Source organism: Coregonus clupeaformis, unplaced genomic scaffold (assembly GCF_020615455.1).
Source record: "Coregonus clupeaformis isolate EN_2021a unplaced genomic scaffold, ASM2061545v1 scaf4193, whole genome shotgun sequence".
Classification (NCBI taxonomy): Eukaryota; Metazoa; Chordata; class Actinopteri; order Salmoniformes; family Salmonidae; genus Coregonus; species Coregonus clupeaformis.
The window spans coordinates 1-23,374 of NW_025537647.1; the positions used below are offsets into that span (position 1 = coordinate 1).

Below are 23,374 nucleotides of genomic sequence, written 5' to 3' on the forward strand. Positions count from 1 at the left end.
AGTCTGTGAGTGGCACAGTGGTCTAAGGCACTACATCGCAGTGCTAGCTGTGCCACTAGAGATCCTGGTTTGAATCCAGGCTCTGTCGTAGCGGCCGCGACCGGGAGACCCATGCGGCGGCGCACAATTGGACCAGCATCGCCTAGGGTAGTGGAGGGAATGGCCGGCTCAGTTCGTAGTGCATGGTGTTTGCAACGCCAGGGTTGTGGGTTCGATTCCCACGGGGGGTATGAAAAAATAAAAATAACGTATGCACTAACTGTAAGTCGCTCTGGATAAAAGCGTCTGCTAAATGACTTAAACATGTTAAATGTAGAGGGGCCCCGTAAACAGTTCCACTAACGTCAGCATGAGTGCGCTGACTGTGGAAGCACTAATCACTGGACCAAAGCTCACTGTCAGATGCACCAGCTGTGCGTCAAGTGCTTTCTCCGGGGCCACATGAGCTTTGACTGTAGTGAGGCTGGGCAGCGACAGAACCCTGGATGTGGACAGACTGGCAGGTCTCAGGAAAACTAGAAAGCCTCCGTTCTGAGGAGGGCAAATGTGGGGCATTCTTATTTTTCCTCCACTGATGATGATATCCAATCTGTTTATTCTTACTTTTGTGAGTCAGTACCCAAGAACAACACAGTCATTTTTCAGAACACAATGAGAATTACTCAGAATGACAGTTTGTTTTACACCACTGTGCTAGTACAGGATAAAGTTGAGCTGAAGGGGATGTTAGATAGTGGGTCCATGGCTACTACTCTGCGCGCGCAGATATTGTACCTCGGTTGAGGGAGGCAGGAGTGGTAGAGGGGAACTTTCTAGCTCCTTCAGACATCATCCTGGTGGGTTGTGGTGGGAACAAACTAGCCCAGTGGGCATGTGTGACTTAAAATGCAACTTTATGGCTTCTGTTATGTAGTCCCAGTATTTATTGTTGATGGGCAGGTTGATGAACTCATTGTGGGAACTAATGTGTTGGAAGTCTCTGATTAGACAGTGAGTTTCTATGTGCTCACGCAGGTGCCCGAGAGCTGTGGCTGCACCAAGGGCTAAGCTATTGTGTGTTGTCTTTTCGTGTACAGGTATGTCATTTATTTTGTCAGAATTATGTTGTATATCATTTTACTTGTATTGTATAGTGTGTTGTTAGGCACTGAATGTGTCCCCTGTCGGTCTGTCCCCCTGTCGGTCTGTCACCTGTTTTTCTGTCTGTGTCCCAGGAGCCAGAGTAAATGCCAAAGACAACAAGTGGCTCACTCCTCTGCACCGGGCCTTGGCTTCCTGCAGTGAGGTACGTGTACTGATACTGTCAGCCCTCACACACACTCCTGTGCATATGTGTTTGACTGTTAAGTGTGTTGTGATTTTTAAATGCACTTTAAACAAAGTTGAACATGATTTGTTCAGCTTTGGACTGTGGTCCTCTGTAGCTCAGCTGGTAGAGCACGGCGCTTGTAACGCCAAGGTAGTGGGTTCGATCCCCGGGACCACCCATACACAAAAATGTATGCACGCATGACTGTAAGTCGCTTTGGATAAAAGCGTCTGTTAATGGCATATTATTATTATTATTTGAACTGTGTTCCTGTAGGAGGCTGTCCAGGTGTTATTGAAACACTCTGCTGATGTGAACGCCAGGGACAAGAACTGGCAAACGCCGCTCCACATCGCTGCGGCCAATAAGGCAGTCCGCTGTGCCGAGGCCCTGGTCCCTCTCCTCAGCAACGTGAACGTGTCAGACCGGGCCGGGCGCACGGCGCTGCACCATGCAGCCTTCAGTGGACACCAGGAGGTTAGCAATTAGCATGGACATGATTACACACTGTAGTCTACACTTTATACCTGTCCTATCCCCATGTTGAGCTTACTGTGCATCCGATTACTTACAATGGTTGAATGTAGGGCTGTGACGGTAATTGGATAACCGTGACATTGACGGTTTTGGATGAAGAACACCATGAAAATAAAATTACCGTCAAAACCAAAAAGAAGTATGATTTTCTCTCCATAAAATGTTTTATCACCTTTATTTTAATGTAGATATACTTTATCCATAGCGGGAGTGTTAACTATTGATTATATGGTATTGTTTTGCTGACTTAGTTGGAGGAGATATAGACAGTTTAATAGATGGACTATCTTTTGATGCACCGCAATCACCAAATCTGCTCTATGCGCGAATAGGAGAGAATCTTTGAAGGTCAATTCAGGTTAATTGAAGAGGGGGGGGTGAGGTGAAAAGTGGGGACCGGGGGTAACTATAGTACCTCTAGATCTATAGCCTACAGGCTGGGGGTGGGTGGGTAGCCTCTGACCTCTGACCTTCACCTCTGACCTTTTTCATTGTTACAGTAGATCAGAGGAGTGAGGTGAAAAGATGGCTCTCATAGCAAAAAAAAAACATAACAACCTGTTTGGGCACATTTCAGTTTCACACCTAACGACGATGGAGAACCAGATGACTTGGCCAGCCTGTTTGCAGAATATGCGCAAAACCCATAGGCTACCTACTAAGAATTCCAGCACCACAAACGGGACACCGATAAGTGGCGAGCACTGCCAGACACTGGAACTCGTTATTTAGTCATAGGAATGGTGCCTTTACGAACGGTGGAGAAACCCGCCTTCAAAAAAATGCTCTGGAAATTTGACAGACTATACGAGTTACCGGGGAGAAAGTATTTGTCTCAAACAGCGGTCCCTACCTTGTTCAACAAGGTGAAGGGGGAGGTTCAGGCATGTCACGGTTTCGGCCGAGGCGGCTCCTCCTCCTTGTTCGGGCAGGTTTTGCCGGTCGTCGTCTCCGGAGTTCTAGCTGCCACCGCTCGATGTTTCTTGTTTGCTTGGTTTTGTCTGTTAGTCACACCTGTTTTGTGTTAGGTCTCATTTAGCACCCTATTTAGTTTCCTTGTTGTTAGGTTTGTGTTGTGTGTGATTGTTCGTGTCGTGGTTGCGCTACCCGTGTCGGTACGCTATTTTTCCTGAGCTTCCTCCTCGTTTTGTGAGGAGAGATTTACGCACCTGTGTGTGCGCTTGTATTTTACGCCTGTGTGCGTCTTTTGCCCTCCGGGCTGTTTTGGATTAATTTTCGTGCTCAGTAAAGTCTTGTTGGACTTACCCTCTGCTGCCTGCGCCTGATTCTACACCACATCCATACACAGCACCGTGACAGAATCACACACCACATAATGGAATCAGCAGGAGCACCCGTCGACCCCATGGAGGAGCGTCTCCTTGGACACGAGCACCGGATCAACCGTATCGGGCACGCCTTGGAGGGCGTCATGGACACCCTTCGTCGATGGGAGACCAGCGGGGTTCCCATAGCCCCACCTATCACACCATCACCTTCACCACCGGACAACCAGCCCGTCCATCGACCGGAACCCAGTGGGATTCGGCTCTCGCTCCCGAGGGCGTACGACGGCACCGCTGCCGGGTGTCAGGGGTTCCTCCTACAAGTGGAGCTCTACATTGCCACCATACACCCGGCGCCCTCGGGATACGAGAGCGTTTCCGCCCTCATCTCCTGTCTCACCGGCAAGGCGTTGGAGTGGGCCAACGCCGAGTGAAGGGGAATAGACGCCGCCACAGTCACCTATGCGGAGTTCTCCCGTCGCTTCCGTGCGGTCTTCGACCATCCACCAGAGGGGAGAGCGGCGGGGGAACGTCTATTCCACCTCCGACAGGGGATGAGGAGCACTCAGGCGTTTGCACTGGAGTTCCGGACTCTAGCGGCTGATGCGGGGTGGAATGAGAGGGCCCTCATAGACCACTTCAGATGCAGCCTTCGGGAGGACGTCCGCAGGGAGTTAGCCTGCAGGGACACTACACTAACCTTTGACCAGCTGGTGGACATGGCCATTAGACTGGACAACCTGCTGGCGACCCGCGGACGTCCCAGGTGGGGGGCCCCCCATTCCACCCTCCAGCGCCTCCGAGCAGTGTCCGATGGAGCTTGGAGGTGCTGGCGCTAGAGGGAGAAGAGGTAGGAGCCCGAGGGGGCAGTCTCCTGCACCAAGTGTGGGCGCGGAGGGCACACCGCGGCTAGGTGCTGGGGAGTGTCCCCTGGTGAGGGAGAGAGCAGGTCATACAGTGGGGGAGTCCACCCAGGTGAGTAGGCGCCCTACTTACCCAGAGCTTTCTGTCGTTCACTTTACCTTACCTGTTTGTTTCCCACAGGTTGCACCTCGGTCCCAGCATAAGGCGCTAGTCGATTCAGGCGCAGCTGGGAATTTTGTAGACCGGAGATTCTGTGTTAAGTTAGGGATTCCCCTCCTTCCAGTCGAAAAACCCTTTCCTGTACATGCCCTAGATAGTCGTCCGTTAGGATCTGGGTTGATTGGGGAGGTCACAGCGCCACTTAGGATGATGACGCAGGGGGTCATGAGGAGACGATTCAACTCTATCTTATCGACTCTCCTGCGTATCCGGTGGTACTGGGGCTTCCCTGGTTGATGACCCATGATCCTACTATTTCGTGGCGAGAGAAAGCTCTTAAAGGGTGGTCTGCTCAGTGTGAGGGGTTATGTCTGGGTGTTTCCGTGAGGGCGACCTCGGTGGAGAGTCCGAACCAGATGCCAGCACTGCACATTCCTCCTGAGTATGAGGATTTGGCGCTCGTGTTCAGTAAGACCAGAGCGGCACAGTTGCCACCTCATAGACAAGGGGATTGTGCGATAGACCTCCAGACAGGAGCAGCGCTTCCGCGGAGCCATGTGTATCCTTTGTCACAGGAGGAGAAAAGGGCAATGGAGACTTACATTGCCGAGTCTCTGAGACAGGGATACATACGGACCTCCACTTCTCCCGCGTCCTCGAGCTTCTTTTTGTGAAGAAAAAGGATGGAGGTTTGCGGCCGTGTATTGATTACCGCGGTCTCAATCAGGTGACGGTGAAGTACAGCTATCCACTTCCTCTGATTGGGACCATGACGGAGTCCTTACACGGGGCAAGGTTCTTCACAAAATTGGATCTCAGGAGCGCATATAACTTGGTGCCCATTAGGGAGGGCGATGAGTGGAAGACAGCATTTAGTACTACATCCGGCCATTACGAGTATCTCGTCATGCCATATGGGTTAATGAATGCTCCATCAGTCTTCCAATCGTTTGTAGACAAACTTTTCCGGGACATGCAGGCGCAGGGAGTAGTGGTGTACATAGATGATATTCTTGTGTACAGTGCTACTCGGGCCGAGCATGTAGCCCTGGTGCGCAGGGTATTGAGGAGACTGTTGGAGCATGACCTGTATGTCAAAGCTGAGAAATGTCTGTTCTTCCAGGAGTCAGTGTCCTTTTTGGGTTACCAGTTGTCTGCGTCAGGGGTGAGAATGGGGTGGACCGAGTGTCCGCCGTGCGTAATTGGCAAACCCCAACTACGGTTAAAGAGGTGCAGCGGTTCTTGGGTTTTGCGAATTACTACCGGAGGTTTATCCGGGGTTTTGGACAGGTGGCAGCTCCCATAACGTCTCTTCTGAAGGGGGGTCCGGTGCGCTTGCAGTGGTCAGCTGAGGCGGACAGGGCCTTTGGGAGACTGAAGGACCTGTTTACCTCGGCCCCGGTGTTGGCGCACCCGGATCCCACTTTACCCTTCCAAGTTGAGGTGGACGCGTCTGAGGCCGGTATCGGGGCAGTTCTTTCTCAACGATCCGGTACACCACCTAAGCTCCGCCCCTGTGCTTTTTATTCTAAGAAGCTCAGTCCGGCGGAGCGGAATTATGACGTAGGGGACAGGGAGCTGTTAGCCGTAGTACAGGCCCTAAAGGTGTGGAGGCATTGGCTTGAGGGGGCTCAGCACCCTTTCCTCATTCTGACCGACCATCGTAACCTGGAGTACATTCGGGCAGCTAGGAGACTGAATCCTCGCCAGGCTCGATGGACTATGTTTCTCGCCCGGTTTGTGTTCAAGATCACTTACATCCCTGGGTCCCAGAACGGGAAGGCAGATGCTCTGTCCCGTCGGTATGACACGGAGGAGAGGTGCGTGGAGTCCATTCCCATACTACCGGAGTCTTGTCTGGTGGCACCGGTGGTGTGGGAGGTCGATGCGGAGATCGAGCGGGCGTTACGCACCGAGCCTAGTCCTCCACAGTGTCCGGTGGGTCGGGTGTACGTCCCGCTCGAGGTCCGGGGATCGGCTGATTTATTGGGCTCACACGTCCCCCTCCTCTGGACATCCGGGTATTGGCCGGACGGTGCACTGCCTTAGTACGAAGTACTGGTGGCCAACGTTAGCCAGGGATGTGAGGGTTTATGTCTCCTCCTGCTCAGTATGTGCCCAGTGTAAGGCGCCCAGACACTTGCCCAGGGGTAAATTACAGCCCCTGCCCGTTCCACAACGACCCTGGTCTCACCTCTCGGTGGATTTTGTTACCGATCTTCCCTCCTCACAGGGGAATACCACCATCCTGGTCGTTGTGGATCGGTTCTCGAAGGCCTGTCGTCTCCTTCCCATGCCGGGTCTTCCCTACGGCCCTACAGACCGCTGAGGCTCTATTTACTCACGTCTTCCGGCATTACGGGGTGCCCGAGGATATAGTGTCCGATCGAGGCCCCCAGTTTACCTCCAGAGTCTGGAGAGCATTTATGGAACGTTTGGGGGTCTCGGTGAGCCTTACCTCGGGTTACCACCCGGAGAGTAATGGGCAGGTTGAACGAGTCAACCAGGATGTGGGTAGGTTTCTGAGGTCATATTGTCAGGGCCGGCCGGAGGAGTGGGCGAGATATGTGCCCTGGGCCGAGATGGCACAGAACTCTCTCCGCCACTCCTCCACCCAACTAACCCCTTTTCAGTGTGTATTAGGGTACCAGCCGGTTCTGGCACCATGGCATGAGAGCCAGATCGAGGCCCCTGCTGTGGATGAGTGGGTGCGGCGCTCGGAGGAGACGTGGGACGCTGCACACGTCCATCTGCAGCGTGCCATACGTCGACAGAAGACGAGCGCCGACCTACACCGCAGTGAGGGGCCAGTGTACGCACCTGGAGATCGAGTCTGGCTCTCAACCAGAAACCTGCCCCTCCGCCTGCCCTGCCGGAAGCTGGGTCGGCGGTTTGTGGGGCCTTTTAAAGTCCTGAGGAGATTGAACGAGGTGAGTTACAGGTTAGAACTACCTATTGATTACAAGAATATTAACCCCTCGTTCCATGTGTCTCTCCTCAGGCCGGTGGTAGCTGGTCCACTCCAGGACTTTGAGATTGAGGAGACTCCTCCGCCCCCGTTGGACATCGAGGGGGCTCCGGCGTACACGGTTCGGACCATCCTGGATTCGAGACGCCGGATGGGGGTCTCCAATATCTCGTGGAGTGGGAGGGTGCGGTCCGGAGGAGCGGTGCTGGGTGCCAAGGAGGGACATTCTGGATCCGTCCCTGATGACCGAATTCCATCGTGGTCATCCTACGCGCCCTGCTCCGCGTCCCCTGGTCGTCCCCGAGGCCGGAGGCGCGCGCGGCTGGAGCCGCGCGTCAAGGGGGGTACTGTCACGGTTTCGGCCGAGGCGGCTCCTCCTCCTTGTTCGGGCAGGTTTCGCCGGTCGTCGTCTCCGGAGTTCTAGCTGCCACCGCTCGATGTTTCTTGTTTGTTTGGTTTTGTCTGTTAGTCACACCTGTTTTGTGTTAGGTCTCATTTAGCACCCTATTTAGTTTCCTTGTTGTTAGGTTTGTGTTGTGTGTGATTGTTCGTGTCGTGGTTGCGCTACCCGTGTCGGTACGCTATTTTTCCTGAGCTTCCTCCTCGTTTTGTGAGAAGAGATTTACGCACCTGTGTGTGCGCTTGTATTTTACGCCTGTGTGCGTCTTTTGCCTCCGGGCTGTTTTGGATTAATTTTCGTGCTCAGTAAAGTCTTGTTGGACTTACCCTCTGCTGCCTGCGCCTGATTCTACACCACACCCATACACAGCACCGTGACAAGGCAGAGCTAAAGGACGTAGATTTGTTTATTTTTGCACTGAATATGGACATGTGGTCAAGTGTAAATATGACTCCTTACATGAACCTAACAGTGCACTATCTGACGAAAGACTGGACACTGAAATCCAACTGTTTGGAAACAACCTACATTCCGGAATTCCTTGACTGGGCCCTTGACGAAAATCTAATGTCCTGTATCGCCACAGACAACAGGGCCAACATTGTGGCTGAAGTGAGGCAACTGAACTGGCCTTGGCTAAATTGCTTTGGCCACAATCTCCATCTCGCTGTCACCATCAATGTGAAGCCAGAGCACAGGCCGTGTTCTAGGCCTATGTAGAACTCTGGTGGGCACTTTTTAGCAGAGCTGGCGATTTAAAAGAGGGACCTAGTAAGGCCCAGACCGAGCTGAACCTCCCAATTCACAACCTCATTCTTGTGAGAAATTAAGTTTTAATAACTAAGCTGTAATAACCATTTATAGGCTATTCAATGTTAAAAGAATAAGCTATGCAAAATTATTGTTCATGAATAATTGTAATTCAGATGCCCGAGCAAATAAACAAACAAAATAGGCTAGTTTCCTTGAATCACTTAATGTTGCATTAACATAGGCCCATTGTTTTATTTAGCCAATCATACTCTAATTAAACCACTGATTATAATGAGTTAATAATGAGAATATAGAACATATTCTGGGAATCCTACATGTTACGTGTGTATACTATACCAGAAAGCATGATCATTAGCTTCTTCTGGATTGTTTTAAATCGCGTAGCCTGTCGGAAGGCAGCGGGTGCGGCGAATAGGCTTCCAAATAGATGACTGTTGAGTTGTGAATGTCAGTGAAAGAGAGGCTCAACCAGGCATATCGCAATTTTTCAAAATACAATGGAGGGAAAACAGTTTGGAAAGCAATTGGCTTATTGCTTCAAAGAGAAGAAGATGAAAATACTAATGTATTTTTAATGATCAAAATCCTCAACTTAATTGAGGGAACAGTATTATTGGCATCGGCTATATCCCCGGTGAGTGTGCATATTCACTGTCTTTATCACTGGGTCAGTGCCACTTGAAAGTCGTGTTGAAAAAGATTCTGCTAATCTCTCTAGTCATATAAAGTGTAGTAGAATTGCGTGATTTTAAAATAATAAAAGGCCACATTTTTCCAGTGAAAAGAAACCTACTCCACCACCCGCTGCATTGAACAGCCTGTGATTGAGTTATATTATTAGCCTAAATTATGACTATCCAATTTACTAATCACATTAGGAATAGTCAGCTATTTTACATAAGTTCCGAGCTGGTCATGGGTGCACTTCAGCCACGCTCAAGGTCCTAAACGATATTATAACCGCAATTGATAATAGACAGTACTGTGCAGCCGTCTTCATCGACCTGGCCAAGGCTTTCGACTCTGTCAACCACCGCATTCTTATTGGCAGACTAAATAGCCTTGGTTTCTCAAATGACTGCCTCGCCTGGTTCACCAACTACTTCTCAGATAGAGTTCAGTGTGTCAAATCGGAGGGCCTGTTGTCTGGACCTATGGCAGTCTCTATGGGGGTGCCACAGGGTTCAATTCTTGGGCCGACACTTTTCTCCGTGTATATCAATGATGTCGCTCTTGCTGCTGGTGACTCTCAGATCCACCTCTACGCAGACGACACCATTTTGTATACATCTGGCCCTTCATTGGACACTGTGTTAACAAACCTCCAAACGAGCTTCAATGCCATACAACACTCCTTCAGTAGCCTCCAACTGCTCTTAAACACTAGTAAAACTAAATGTATGCTTTTCAATCGAACGCTGCTGGCACCCGCCCACCCGACTAGAATCACCACTCTCGACGGGTATGACCTAGAGTATGTGGACAACTACAAATACCTAGGTGTCTGTTTAGACTGTAAACTCTCCTTCCAGACTCACATAAAGAATCTCCAATCCAAAGTTAAATCTAGAATCGGCTTCCTATTTCGCAAACAAAGCCTCCTTCACTCATGCTGCCAAACATGCCCTCGTAAAACTGACTATCCTACCGATCCTTGACTTCGGCGATGTCATTTACAAAATAGCCTCCAACACTCTACTCAGCAAACTGGATGTAGTCTATCACAGTGCCATCCGTTTTGTCTCCAAAGCCCCATACACTACCCACCACTGTGACCTGTACGCTCTTGTTGGCTGGTCCTCACTACATGTTCGTCGTCAAACCCACTGGCTCCAGGCCATCTATAAATCACTGCTAGGCAAATCCCCGCCTTATCTTAGCTCATTGGTCACCATAGCAGCACCCACCCGTAGTCTGCGCTCCAGCAGGTATATCTCACTGGTCATTCCCAAAGCCAACACCTCCTTTGGCCGCCATTCCTTCCAGTTCTCTGCTGCCAATGACTGGAACGAATTGCAAAAATCTCTGAAGCTGGAGACTCTTATCTCCCTCACTAACTTTAAGCATCAGTTGTCAGAGCACCTTACCGATCACTGCACCTGTACACAGCCCATCTGAAATTAGCCCACCCAACTACCTCATCCCTATATTGTTATTTATTTTGCTCTTTTGCACCCCGGTATCTCTATTTGCACATAATCTCTTGCACATCTAGCATTCCAGTGTTAATACTATTGTAATTATTTTGCACTATAGCCTATTTATTGCCTTACCTCCATAACTTGCTACATTTGCACACACTGTATATATATTTTCTGTTGTATTTTTGACTTTATGTTTTTTTACCCCAAATGTAACTCTGTGTTGTTTTTATCGCACTGCTTTGCTTTATCTTGGCCAGGTCGCAGTTGTAAATGAGAACTTGTTCTCAACTGGCTTACCTGGTTAAATAAAGGTGAACAATTTTTATTTTTTTTAAATAAGTTTGCAAATGTGATGATGCATGGAATGCTTGATATTTTTCATGGAGAAAATTAGCTTCCCCAAACTTGAGAGCAAGACTGGCCTAAACGCGCTAATGTTTTCCTTTGCTAATGTCCGTCCCGCCCCCCTGTCAGCTGTCAGTTTTGTCGATGACCACGTACATAAGACACGCCAATCACCGACACCTGAAGTTCCATGACCATCACAGCCCTAGTTGTATGCTTGAGTTTGTTCAGAGGAGGCTTTTAATAAAATCCGATCTGAGTGTGAAATGCCTTACTGAGGGTAAATGGAAGCTCCTCTTGTGCCCGGCTCAGCCTTATACAGTTTAAGGTACTTTACCGTATCCATTTCAGTAAGGCCAGATTGTCCAAATTCTACCCAAATATTGATGGTACATGTGACAGGTGTAAAAGCTCCTTGGCGGACTTGACCCACATGTTCTGGTCCTGTCCCCGTCTGGCAGATTATTTGTCCACTATTTAAAACCCTTTCTGAAGCATTTGATATAAAGTTGCAGCCTAGTGCAGAAATTGCTATTTTTGGAGTACCAAACAACAATCCTTCTCTGACCAATAGACAGCTAGATGCCATTGCCTTTGCCTCCATGTTAGCCCGCAGAAGGATTTTATTGGATTGGAAATCTATCAATCCTCCCTTAGCCTCTCTTTGGCTCAAAGATCTGAAGCTGTTCCTAAAATGAGAAAAAATGAAGTTACCATTCGAGGGTCAACCAACTCATTTTATTCCTCCTGGGACCCGATGATATCCTATTTTGAACAGCTCCAAACACTTCCTCCAGATTAGTACTCTTGGCCCCACCTTGAGATTACTGCTATATAGGCCTATAAAATCACTTAATCACCTGAAATTGTTAGGCTATTACATTTTTGCTTGAAGTAACGTTGTTGTATACTTTTGTTTTGTTTTCTGACATGTAACTCAATTACTTTCCCTTTCTTTTTAAATGTGTTTGGAGGCATTCTGGGGGGAGGGGGAGGTCAAAGGGGGACTAAAAGGGGAGAAATGTACCATGTCTTTACATGTTATCTTTCATTCATTGTGAATACAAAATATATAATTTTAAAGGGAAGGCTTTGAAGCCAGATTTAGCGGATTTTGCTGTTTAGTTTTCCTCAACCTGTGTTTTGTTTCTCTCTCCTCTCCCTGTTAGATGGTGAGGCTGCTTCTCTCCAGAGGAGCCAACATTAATGCCTTTGACAAGAAGGATCGCCGAGCAATCCACTGGGCTGCTTACATGGGTGATGAGTTTACCACATCATTTACATTCTGACTAATGTCCTTTATACCAATGAATGAATGAATGAATGGACTGTGTGTTAGTCTCACAGCTCAGCTGTATGAGCCACGTCTAGTGTGTTATTATGTCAGAATCATGTACTAAGTAGGTTGATTAGATGTTTTCAGTTGTACTAACATGATGTAGGTGTTGCTTATGGTGCTGTGTACCACTGTAAACTAATCTATCTCTCCCTCTCTCTGCCTATCTCTCTGTGTTTGTATCTCTGTTTCTCTCTTAACCCCCTTACTATCTCCCTCCCCTCTCTCTCTCTCTCTCTCTCTCTCTCTCTCTCTCTCTCTCTCTCTCTCTCTCTCTCTCTCTCTCTCTCTCTCTCTCTCTCTCTATTTATCCCTCCCCCTCTCTCTCTACCATAGGGCACATTGAGGTGGTGAAACTGCTGGCCTCTCATGGATCAGAGGTGTCCTGTAAAAACAAGAAGGCCTACACCCCTCTCCACTCTGCAGCCTCCAGTGGAATGATCAGTGTGGTCAAGTACCTCCTGGACCTTGGTGTGGATGTGAGTCAACACGCATTCAAATGTGTAGGGGGTTTTCATAATAGTAATGAAGAGAGAGAGGTTAGAGCCAGTGATTTGGACCAGGGGGTTTTCATAACCAAGTAATGAAGAGAGAGAGGTTGGACCAGGGGGTTTTCATAACCAGGTAATGAAGAGAGAGAGGTTGGACCAGGGGGTTTTCATAACCAAGTAATGAAGAGAGAGAGGTTGGACCAGGGGGTTTTCAGAACCAAGTAATGAAGAGAGAGAGGTTGGACCAGGGGGTTTTCATAACCAGGTAATGAAGAGAGAGAGGTTGGACCAGGGGGTTTTCATAACCAAGTAATGAAGAGAGAGAGGTTGGACCAGGGGGTTTTCATAACCAAGTAATGAAGAGAGAGAGGTTGGACCAGGGGGTTTTCAGAACCAAGTAATGAAGAGAGAGAGGTTGGACCAGGGGGTTTTCATAACCAGGTAATGAAGAGAGAGAGGTTGGACCAGGGGGTTTTCAGAACCAAGTAATGAAGAGAGAGAGGTTGGACCAGGGGGTTTTTCATAACCAAGTAATGAAGAGAGAGAGGTTGGACCAGGGGGTTTTCATAACCAAGTAATGAAGAGAGAGAGGTTGGACCAGGGGGTTTTCAGAACCAAGTAATGAAGAGAGAGAGGTTGGACCAGGGGGTTTTCATAACCAAGTAATGAAGAGAGAGAGGTTGGACCAGGGGGTTTTCATAACCAAGTAATGAAGAGAGAGAGGTTGGACCAGGGGGTTTTCAGAACCAAGTAATGAAGAGAGAGAGGTTGGACCAGGGGGTTTTTCATAACCAAGTAATGAAGAGAGAGAGGTTGGACCAGGGGGTTTTCAGAACCAAGTGACCTGATCAGGAATGTATTGTTTTGTTCTCTCTTCCCCCCCTCTCTCTCTCTCTCCACTCTTTTCCCTCCCTTGCTCCCTCCAGATAAATTATCCCAATGGGTACGGTAACACCCCCCTCCACGTGGCATGCTACAACGGGCATGATGTGGTGGTGAATGAGCTGATCGAGTGTGGCGCCAACGTGAACCAGGTGTACGAGAAGGGTTTCGCCCCACTCCACTTCACGGCCGCCTCGCGCCATGGGGCGCTCTGCCTGGAGCTGCTGGTGGGCAACGGGGCCCTCGTCAACATCAAGGTGAGGAGACCGGATGACCAACACTGTGTCTGAACTAAATAACACCCTATTCCCTATGTAGTGCACTACTTTTGACCAGGGGCCCATAGAGCAAGGAGCCTTGATGACACTGCCTGTGCCCCAAATGGCACCCTGTTCCCTTTATAAGTACACTACTTTGGTTCAAAAAGTAGTGTACTTATAAATAGGGTGCCATTTGGGACGCACACACTGACGCAGCACATGGCTTAGTATTTGGCCCTGGTCTACATTCAAATACCAATGGAATAGGCCTAACAATGCAAACTAAATGCCATCAAGCGCTCCTCCAATACGTGTTTGATTTTGCCTGTGGTCAGCAGCACAGACTGCCGTGTGAACCATCTTTGTCTTTCTATCTGCAGAGTAAAGATGGAAAGACCCCCCCTCCACATGACGGCCATCCACGGACGCTTCTCCAGATCTCAAGCCATCATCCAGAATGGTGAGTCGCTGTGAATGCTCTCAACTGAATATATATGAACCAGTAGGCTCTTCAGCATTGTCTTTTGTCTTCAAACCATGATTCACTGGCACAGAGCAATGTTACTTGCAATGTGGTTGAACATGAAGCTTCATGAGGCCTCTAGGGTCAAGTGGTTGACGTGTGTGTGTGTCTGTGTGTGTGTATGTGTGTGTGTCTGTGTGTGTCTGTGTGTGTGTGTGTGTGTGTGTGTGTGTGTGTGTGTGTGTTCTGTAGGTGCTGAGATCGACTGTGAAGAAAAGAATGGAAACACACCTCTGCACATCTCTGCTCGCTACGGCCATGAGTTACTCATCAATACACTCATCACGAACGGAGCTGACACAGCCAAGTGAGAACACACACAGTTTCCAGCAAAAATGCAACATGCATCTGCAATTCTGTCATTGACCGAATTCCCGCTTGGAGACTATGCTCAACACATTGTGGTGTGTGGGGGGTTGATAGACAGGGCATTGCAGCATGCTGATGTGTTGATCTGCTGTGGGGTTTAATGAGGACTGTGATGTGGTGCTGTTTCCAATCTTAGCTGAATCAACTGTAAGTCGCTCTGGATAAGAGTGTCTGCTTAAAGTCTAAAATGTAAAAATGTGTTGCAGGCGAGGCGTCCATGGGATGTTCCGCCTCCACCTGTCTGCTCTCAGTGGGTTCTCTGACTGCTGTCGGAAGCTCCTCTCATCAGGCTTTGATATAGACACCCCTGACGACTTTGGAAGGACCTGTTTACATGCTGCAGCAGCTGTTGGGTGAGTGGACTGGTCCAGGCTTTACACCAAGGAATATTTAGTTCATGAACTGGAAAGCCACCAGAAAGAACAAACACATATTCACACTCTTACATTTCACATTGTTTAGCAGTATAAAAAAATCGTATAGATCATTAGTGCAGTATAATTTCTGTATAATGTGGTTCCATGCCATGGTGGTATTGACTTGCGCTCTGGTCTAAATTGTCTTTATATCTTCTTGAAAGAGAAGAGAAACCTGCAAACTGCTCTTGCTAGTATCACTTTTTATTATTGCTTTTATTAGCATTATAAAAACAGTGATACTAGCAAGAGCAGTGTACGGGTTTCTCTTTTCTTTAAGGTTCTCATTGTTACCATCCACCTGATAGCTCAGATGTGAAAGGGCCTTTCTGAACTTGATATCTTGTTACCATCCACCTGATAGCTCAGATGTACGAGAGCCTTTCTGAACTTGATATCTTGTTACCATCCACCTGATAGCTCAGATGTACGAGAGCCTTTCTGAACTTGATATCTTGTTACCATTCACCTGATAGCTCAGATGTACGAGGGCCTTTCTGAACTTGATATCTTGTTACCAGGAACCTGGACTGTCTGAATCTGCTGCTCAACACAGGGGCAGACTTCAACAGAAAGGACAGCTTCGGAAGGTCTGTCTGTGGCATCAAATAACTTTCATATGTGATCTTTATGATAATGGGGAATATAGTATAGGGGCATATAGGAATTATTATGGGAAATATTGGGCGGCAGGTAGCCTAGCGGTTAAGAGCGTTGGGTCAGTAACCGAAAGGTTGCTGGTTCAAATCCCCTAGCTGACTAGGTGAAAAATGTGTCTATGTGCACTGCAGCAAGGCACTTAACCCTAATTGCTCCTGTAAGTCGCACTGGATAAGAGTGTCTGCTAAATGACGTAAATGTAAAATGTAAATGTTTTACAGCTCCAATAAGTTGTTTCTGTTGTTGATGTTGAATGGTTTCTGTGCGTTCTTCTAGGAGTCCTCTGCATTATGCGGCAGCCAATTGTAACTACCAGTGTCTGTTTGCCTTGGTGGGGTCTGGGGCCAGTGTGAACGATCTGGATAAAAGGGGTTGCACCCCGCTCCACTACGCTGCTGCCTCCGACACAGACGGAAAGTACGTCTCACACCTCTCTTACTGTTGTGTGTGTTGTGGTGCCATGACCTTTCACATTTCACTGTAGTCTGGAGAGTATGTTGTGGTGCCATGACCTTTCACATTTCACTGTAGTCTGGAGAGTATGTTGTGGTGCCATGACCTTTCACATTTCACTGTAGTCTGGAGAGTATGTTGTGGTGCCATGACCTTTCACATTTCACTGTAGTCTGGAGAGTATGTTGTGGTGCCATGACCTTTCACATTTCACTGTAGTCTGGAGAGTATGTTGTGGTGCCATGACCTTTCACATTTCACTGTAGTCTGGAGAGTATGTTGTGGTGCCATGACCTTTCACATTTCACTGTAGTCTGGAGAGTATGTTGTGGTGCCATGACCTTTCACATTTCACTGTAGTCTGGAGAGTATGTTGTGGTGCCATGACCTTTCACATTTCACTGTAGTCTAGAGTATGTTGTTGGCCGTGTTTGAATACATACTAGTGTTAAATCTGCAGTATGAAAGCTTGGCCACGTCTCCTTTGGGAAAGTGTCTCTGCTTGCTTATCTGTCTGTCTTGATGTTGGTATAATGATTAGTGAACTCTTGACCTCTGACCTCTAGGTGTCTGGAATATTTGCTGCGAAACGACGCTAACCCAGGGATCAGGGACAATCAGGGCTACAACGCAGTCCATTACGCGTCTGCGTACGGACACCGCCTCTGTCTGGAGCTGGTGAGTCAGAACCACAGGGGACTAGACGCCCTGCATTCACAGACCATTTTGTCTGCGTCCCAAATGGATGTAGGGCCCATAGGGCTCTGGTCAAAAGTAATGCACTATATAGGGAATAGGGTGCCATTTGGGACAGACGTTGATATTCAGTAGGTTTTAAGGTGTGGTTGCATGTTTGTCGTGGCCGCATCGTCACTCTTGATGTTCTTTTTCCAGATTGCAAGTGAAACACCTTTAGATGTGGTAAGTACCAGTTGGTTACTTTTCCTCACACTAGCTTGTTTAAGATTACGAATGCAACACCCCAGTATGTCTGCAGGGGCTGGTCACTGAGATTTACAACATGAAACATGCTACTAGACTAACCTTCAAAGTAAATATGTTACAAGTCTAAACTGGCCCGTCCTTGTCTTTCCCCAGCTAATGGAAACCTCAGGGACAGACATCCTGAACGACTCTGATGTCAGAGCTCCCATCAGCCCCCTACACTTAGCTGTGAGTAAAGCCTACCTGCTCCTGTAGGGGTCTCGCCACATGACAAATGGCACCCTATTCCCTATTTAGTGCACTACTTTTGACCAGAACCTTATGGGCCCAGATCAAAAGTACTGCACTACATGGGAAATAGGGTGCTATCTGGGATGCAGGCATGGTGTTGTTTTTCCACGAAAAGTTGATTGTCCAGACACTCACACACCATGTTCCTATCTGTTCCTGATTAGTGTAAAATACATGCATATTTTGACACGGTGATGATGAGGATGATTTCCTTATTTTGCCATTTGAGTTAATCAACCTCCAACAGAGGAGTAGTAGTGTGTTTGTTTCTAAATCTCACGCTTGGCAGGGACCTTCGATGTTGATGCTGGGCGGGAGAAAAAATGGGCACCCGATTTGAGAGACACTGGTCTACTTTAGAGGTCTAGGACTGTTTCTGTTCAGGCATACCACTGGTCTACTATAGGACATTGATTATATTAAGAGTGTATATCTGTTCAGGCATACCACTGGTCTACTATAGGACATTGATTATATTAGGAGTGTATTTCTGTTCAGGCGCACCACTGGTCTACTATAGGACATTGATTATATTAGGAGTGTATATCTGTTCTGGCATACCACTGGTCTACTATAGGACATTGATTATATTAGGAGTGTATATCTGTTCTGGCATACCACTGGTCTACTATAGAACATTGATTATATTAGGAGTGTATATCTGTTCAGGCGCACCACTGGTCTACTATAGGACATTGATTATATTAGGAGTGTATTTCTGTTCAGGCGCACCACTGGTCTACTATAGGACATTGATTATATTAGGAGTGTATATCTGTTCTGGCATACCACTGGTCTACTATAGGACATTGATTATATTAGGAGTGTATATCTGTTCTGGCATACCACTGGTCTACTATAGGACATTGATTATATTAGGAGTGTATATCTGTTCTGGCATACCACTGGTCTACTATAGGACATTGATTATATTAGGAGTGTATATCTGTTCTGGCATACCACTGGTCTACTATAGGACATTGATTATATTAGGAGTGTATATCTGTTCAGGCATACCACTGGTCTACTATAGGACATTGATTATATTAGGAGTGTATATCTGTTCTGGCATACCACTGGTCTACTATAGGACATTGATTATATTAGGAGTGTATATCTGTTCTGGCATACCACTGGTCTACTATAGGACATTGATTATATTAGGAGTGTATATCTGTTCAGGCATACCACTGGTCTACTATAGGACATTGATTATATTAGGAGTGTATATCTGTTCAGGCATACCACTGGTCTACTATAGGACATTGATTATATTAGGAGTGTATATCTGTTCAGGCATACCACTGGACTTTGCTTCAGACTGTGTGTTTGTTTCCATTCAGGCGTACCACGGCCACCACCATGCTATGGAGGTCCTGGTTCAGTCTCTGCTGGATCTAGACGTGAGGAACAGCCAGGGGCGCACCCCTCTGGACCTGAATGCCTTTAAAGGCCATGTGGAGTGTGTTGACGTCCTCATCAACCAGGGAGCCTCCATCCTGGTTAAAGACTTCACCCTGAAGAGGACCCCCATCCACGCTGCAGGTACGCATAGGATATCACGTAAGACCTAGAGATTCTGTAATTCAAAAGTTTTCCTTACCAAGATGGACATTTGTTTGGTCATGTTGCTAGGACGCCAATGTCCACTCTAGGGATATTATATAGCATAGTGTGAAAATGCCCACTACACACTGATCTAAGGTCATTTTTTGTCATTATTGCTGAGGATCTGGGGAGGGTAAGCTGATCCTAGATCAGTGCACAGGGGGACTTCTATCCAGAGCCAGGTACACAGCTAGCAGGTGACAGGCTTCGAGGGCCTCAGCCCCAAAATGTTTTATTATCTGCTGTGTTAACATCATGAGGATGTCATCTACCAATACCACTGTTCTAGAAATCTGTCTGTTCATGTGAAGGTAATAGTCGTCCAGCAATCAGCTCATATCCTCTCTGTTTAGCCTCCTCTAGCTACCAACGGTCAATCATCTCACATTCTTATATCCTCTCTGTTTAGCCTCCTCTAGCTACCAACGGTCAATCATCTCACATTCTTATATCCTCTCTGTTTATCCTCCTCTAGCTACCAACGGTCATTCGGAGTGTTTGCGTTTGCTGATTGGAAATGCTGACCTCCAGAGTGCAGTAGACGTTCAAGACGGGAATGGACAGTAAGTCAATTGGGTTTTGGATACAATTCCTGAAATAAAGAGATTTTGACACTAGGTCTACGTCCCAAATGGCACCCTATGCCCTACTTGGTGCACTACTTTAAACCAGAACCCTATGGGCTCGGGTCAAAAGTAGTGTACCATATAGGGAATAGGTTGCCATTTGGGACTCAGCCTGGTTATTACCAGTTTGTAATATGACCTTGTTGTCTTGTGTATCAGAACCCCTCTGATGCTGTCGGTGCTGAGCGGACACACAGACTGTGTGTACTCACTGCTCAACAAGGGAGCCAGCGTAGAAGCCAAAGACAAGTGGGGCAGAACAGCGCTACACAGAGGGGTGAGGAGGAGAGCTGGCTGTATACGCTCACACACAGAAAGAGACGGGGAGGCTCAAATATACATATTATCTTCAGAAAAGTAGTTGTCCATGGGTAGTGGTGTATTCATCCCTGTAGGGGGACCTGCCTCCAGACATCATTTGTAATAATTGATGATTCATTATTATATCATTGATTATTAGTTATTCAAATCCATTCTTGTCTCCCCGCCCTTCCTCCCAGGCGTTGACGGGTCATGAGGAGTGTGTGGAGGCCCTGCTGCAGCACAGCGCCAGCTTCCTGGTTCGGGACTGTAAGGGGCGGACCCCTGTCCACCTGGCGGCGGCATCCAGACACATCGGGGTGCTGGGGGGGCTCCTACACGCCGCCCAGTCAGTGGAGACCCTCCCCGTCATCACAGACAACCAGGGCTACACGCCACTACACTGGGCCTGCTACAACGGTACGTACTGGACTAACGGAACACTAGATCTTTTCTGATTTTCTCTCTTCAGCACCGTAAACATGTCCCTGAATTAGGCAGGCCATACAACTAGGTACGTACTGACTAACTGGACTGTAGCTCTGTTCTCTCCTCCATGAAGTGTACACTCATTCACTCCCTCTTGTGGCTTGAAAAGCATTCGATTGGTGTGGACGGAGCCATGTGGGGGAATGAACAAGACTACAACAGAATTAGGGGTTATGACTCTCAGTGGAGGACCTTACACTGAAACAGGACTTTGTCAGGGATTGACATAGCATATGTTGTAGCTAAAACATATTTTGTGACTTCACCATTGTCAGATGTGTAGCTTTCTCTGAGAGTATTGTTGTGGTCTGCAGCGACGTCATCTTTTTCCGGTATGAATCAATCTTCCACTAGGCCATGACACGTGTGTAGAGGTGCTGCTGGAACAGGAGGTTTTCCACAAGACCGAGGGCAACTCGTTCAGCCCCCTCCACTGAGCTGTGATCAATGACAACGAGGGGGCTGCAGAGATGCTGATTGACACTCTGGGGCCGGCCATTGTCAACGCCACTGACACCAAGAACCGGTAACTACAGCACATGACAAAGTCCTTTTCTTCTGGAGAATAATGTTGTCTTGGGAATAAAATGACCTCTGGGGTTGGATGAGGGATTGTAGATTACTTTTAATACATCTATTAGTGATTTTATATTTCTATGGTATAAACAGGGTTAATTGAACAAACTTGTTTACAACAGTCCTACATGATATCGGTGAAATAAGTTTCCTCTCTCTCCAGGACCCCCCTGCATGCGGCGGCTTTCACGGACCACGTGGAGTGTCTTCAGCTGCTGCTAGGCCACAACGCCCAGGTCAACTCCCCCGATGCCTCCGGGAAGACCTCCCTCATGATGGCTGCTGAGAACGGACAAACCAACGCTGTCGGTACGCAGCCCCCTCTCCTCCGCTTTGCCTCGCCCAGCCGGCTTAAGTTCAACATGTCTGTTTTACATTTTAATAAGTCGCTTAATTTCCTAATTGAGTTTCTTTATGTTTCTCTGTCTGTGTCAGAGCTGTTGGTGAGCAGTGCCAAAGCAGAGCTCACCCTGCAGGATGCAGTCAAGAACACTGCTCTTCATCTGGCCTGCAGTAAGGTGAGCATCCCCACATGAAGATGACGTTCATCTGAACAGTTGGCTCTCTCTGGTTGAAATTTTGGTCTGACATGTTTGACTCTGGTTTTTAAAGGGGCATGAAACCAGTGCTTTGTTGATATTGGAGAAGATTACAGACAGGAACCTCATCAACTCGACTAACGCAGCCTTACAGACGTACGTATGGTTCAGCTGTATTAATTGGGCCAGAAGAATTAGAGAAGATCCATCTGTAGCTCATTTGCTGCTGGTAATCGAGCACGGCGCTAGTAACGCGCCAGAAATGGATAGTGGTCGGTTCAGGAGCTACTAGTGTGCTCGCAGTCGAAAGGAGATCCATAACGCTACAGGACCACATGTTTCTTCTGTCGGTCACTGCTTGGTATTGTCTTAACTTGTATTTCTACCTGGTTTCACAAAGTTTAAAAGGATGTGATGGTAACGAGTGACCCTCTGCTGTTCTGTTTGAACCCCTCAGGTTACACGCCTGCCTTGGCCTGCGCCCCCAACAAAGACGTGGCGGACTGCCTGGCGCTGATCCTGGCCACCATGATGCCCGTGTCCCCCTGCAACCCGGCGCCCAGCCTGTCCTTCAGTGCCATTAACCACTACACCACCAGCCCCTCCAAGAGTGTGACCTTCGACAGCCTGCCCGTGCTGCGCAGCGAGCACAGCTCCTACTGCAGCTTCAACAACATCGGCCACCGCGACCACGATGGAGGCTTCTACAAGGATGAGGAACTCAACGACTCAGACTCAAAGACATACTGAGGGGGGTGGTGGTCGCTGCCCAGGAGAGGAGCCAAGGGCAGGCGGATGGACAGTGAAGTGGGGCAGAGGCCACAAACAAATCCACACATACACACCGTGTCTTAAATCACCACAGCCAGCTTTGGGAGGGCACGAGCCGAGACAGTCCGCACAGGAGCCTTAAGAGTCCCGCAGTTGGAGAGAGAGAAATGGAGGGAGGGAGGGAGGGAGAGGGGGAGGCACAACAGGCTGGCTGGCCACACTCATCCTCTCATACCACCAGGTGTCCTTCCAGCAGATACTGGACTTCAGAGGAACTGCTGCTGCTATACCCCACCTTTACCCACAAAGGTCCTAAACGGTAGAAACTGTCCAGCCAACAGACAGACGGACACCTTATGACGGCAATAACCTGTAGTCCAAGGGGATAGTAGCACTTCACTGAGTGAAAAACAGACATGGACCAAAAGATGTGGAAGAAGCCTTTTCAAAACCTGTTTTGACAGTAGAAATGGGATTGAGCGTTTTGGCCTGAGAAAAAACATAAGGAGTGATGTTTCATTTAAGTTTTATGAGAGTGATGGTCATGTTTATCCGCACACTAAGACAGTCAGAACGCACCTAGCCTCTTGTCTGTAATCCATGTGGGAGGAGGGGAAATCATTTATTTTTTATGAACAAACATTTTAATAAAATCATTCATGTCTTAAGCTCCTGACCCTCTGTGGGAACCAAAGAATCGTAGTATTTGCTCTCATGAGTAATTTCAAAGAATTTCCATCCCCAATGGCACCCTATTCCCTTTATAGTACACTACTTTTGACCAGGGCCATAGGGTTCTGGTCAAAAGTAGTGTACTCTATAAAGAATAGGGTGCCATTTAGATTTTGCATTTGTATGTGAGCGACAGGACTTTTTACATTTGCGTTATTAAACCTACCTGTCCTTTGCCCTCTAGAAAATATTTTAGAAAGTAAATTATTAATTCATGTATTCTTTCTTGTGATATTTATGTCATCATTTTGTGCCTTCTTTAGTTACTGAGGGGAGGTTAGGAGAGTAGGGGCAGCTGTATTAGCGAAAACAATGATGCAC

General features: G+C 47.9%; 1 pseudogene; it reads left to right on the forward strand.

Annotated features, from left to right (window-relative positions):
• Positions 1-1,178: 1,178 nt before the first annotated feature.
• Positions 1,179-23,269, forward strand: LOC121563135 (annotated as a pseudogene).
• Positions 23,270-23,374: the final 105 nt, after the last annotated feature.